Below are 2,924 nucleotides of genomic sequence, written 5' to 3' on the forward strand. Positions count from 1 at the left end.
CCCCCTCCCTTCACACCCCTTTCCTCTATATCTTCTTGTTTGTCTCTTTGTCTCTCCACCCCACTCTCTCTCTCTCTCCCTCCTCCTTCCCCCTCCTTTTATTTCTCCATCCCTCCTTCCCTCGCTAGGTTTGTATTTCATAACAACTCCGTCACCATTCTCTCTCTCTCTCTCTCTCTCTCTCTCTCTCTCTCTCTCTCTGTGTCTCTCTTATTCCCCCTATCCCCCCTCCCTTCGCACCCCTTTCCTCTATATCTTCTTGTTTGTCTCTCTGTCTCTCCACCCCACTCTCTCTCTCTCCCTCCTCCTTCCCCCTCCTTTTATTTCTCCATCCCTCCTTCCCTCGCTAGGTTTGTATTTCATAACAACTCCCTCACCATTCTCTCTCTCTCTCTCTCTCTCTCCATCCTTTCTCTATCTCCTCCACCCTCCTCCATCCCCTTCCTCAATTCATTATCCCTCCTTCCCTTAGTTTGTAATTCACAATAATGCCCCCCCTCTCTCTTCTTCCCCTCTCTCGACCCCTATTTCCCCATCACGTCACTTTCCTCCCTATCTTCTTGTTTATCTCTTCGTCTCTCTCTCTCTCTCTCTCTCTCTCTCTCTCTCTCTCTCCATATTACCTATCGCTCCCGACCCCCTCTCTTTCTATCACTCTCCATCTTCTCTCTCTCCCCCTCCTCTGCCCCCTCCCTCTATTTCTCTATCCCTCCCTCCCTCACTTAGTTTATACTTCATAACCCCCTCCACCGGCCCCAACCACTACCTCTCTCTCTCTCTCTCTCTCTACCCTCCATCGCTCTTCCTCCCTCTCCCTCTATGTTCCTATCACTCTCCATCCTTTCTCTATCTCCCCCTCCCTTCTCCCTCTCCCTTCCTCTATTTCTCTCTTCCTCCCTCCCTCCCTTAGTATGTAATTCACAACAATCCCCCTCTAACTCTCTCTTTGTCTCTCTCTCTCTCTTCCCCCATGCCAACTTTGTTTCTAAGCCCACCTTATGTCCTTCTCTCTCTCTGTCTCCCTCCTCACTCTCTCTCTTTCCATATGTATCTATCTCTCTCACACTTCTCCTTCCTCTTTCTCTCAATCTCCATGCTCTTTTCTCCCTCCTTCCTCCCTCCCCCTTGCATTATTTATCTATTCCCCCCTCCCTCACTTAGTGTGTTCTTCACAACAACCTCCCTCCAACTCTCTCTCCCCTTGTTTTTCCTTCTCTATCTCTCCCTCCCTCACTTCCTCCCCCTCTCTCATTCTCTTCTCCCTCGTGTCATCTCACCATCTCCCACCCTTCCTCTCTCTTCCCTCTCCACTCTCTCCCTCCAAAACTCTCACTCACTCACACAGTCCCTCCCTCTCTCTCTCTCTCTCTCTCTCTCTCTCTCTCACCCACACACACACGCATGTGTACACACATTCACAACGACCCCCTCCATATTTGTCTCTCTCTTCCTCCCCATGTCAACCAAAACTATCTTCCTTCCACTCCCTTCCTAACCCTCTTCCCTAATCTCCCTCACTTTTTGAATCTCACACACTCTACCCTCACCAACTCATTCTTTTCCACATCTCCATTTCTCTCCCTCCTTGGCCTCTTTATCCCTCCCTTTCTCACCCTCCCCTCCTCCTTAAATCCACCACAACCAATTCCCACTAGCTCATTCTTCCCCACACCCTGGTCTCTCTCTACTTTTATCCTTCTTTCTCTCCTTTGGCCCCTCTATCCCTCCCTCTCTCATCCTCCCCACCCTATGAAAGCCACCTCAATGATTTTCAATGTATTAAAGTCACTAGCTACATGAATGTGTGCAAGCTCCTAGTACTAGAAGTGTGCATACATTGTTGACACCAAGAACACACATGCACTATTAATGCCCATATTTTTTGGAATTTAAATATTTCTAAGTAGGAATCCAACATGCACGACAACTTGGTTAATTCGGATATAGGTTCATGATCATGAATCTAGTGGTTTGAGCTGCAAAAACATACAAACATCAATTTTTGAAATATACCCATATAGAGTCTACTATCTATCTATCTATCCCTCGTTTATTTTTTAAATTAATAGGTCAAAATCTTAAAATACATCCCTAGTGTATTTCTCTTATAACTTATAAGAGCCTTGACTATTTGGAAAAAAATATATGGTGCACTAGAGGGCTTTAAGACCTATAATGTAAAAAGGGAAGGGATGTTTGATGATTGTAAGACCCTTTTAAGTTGTACTAATAGAGGGCCTTATAATTTCAAAGATATAATGACTTCCATAAATTAAAAATATATAAAATTAAGACTACAAATTTAGTTGTGCAAAAGAACAATATGTTTTTTACAACTCCACAAGCTTAGATTCCAACATTTAGATACTAAATCGCTAGAGAAATAGAAACATGTGCATTATATTTTGTATGAAAAATAATGTATACTACTTTCCAAAACTCAAATTTCACATAATTCCTATAAATATAAATAAAAATTATATACCTGAAAAGCCAATTCACAATGAATTTGAAAATTTAAATAAAATTTATATATATATATATATATATATATATATATATATATATATATATATATAGGATTATATCTCTAATTATCTTTCCAAATTAACATATTGTTATTTTGCTAATTTTATATTACATCATCAAGACCATCATTAACTTCCACCAACTCTATTATTAAATTTTACTAGTAAAACATAATTTTACCAGAAAGCCTTAACGGGAGGCCCTTGGTTCTGGGGTTCAGCTGGGCTTTTTCTAACCCCCTGGTTTCCTGACTTCGACCCCTCTACAACAGTCATCTCCAAGATCCCCATTTGGGTCAGGCTCCCGAATCTTCCGGCACATTTTTGGGATTTCTATGTCTTCCTAGCTATTGGAAACACTTTGGGGCGATACCTGGCTACAGATACCTCAAGAAG

The sequence above is a fragment of the Pinus tabuliformis genome, chromosome 1_1, assembly GCF_031772625.1.
Source record: "Pinus tabuliformis cultivar Carrire ecotype Pingquan chromosome 1_1, CPIR1, whole genome shotgun sequence".
Classification (NCBI taxonomy): domain Eukaryota; kingdom Viridiplantae; phylum Streptophyta; class Pinopsida; order Pinales; family Pinaceae; genus Pinus; species Pinus tabuliformis.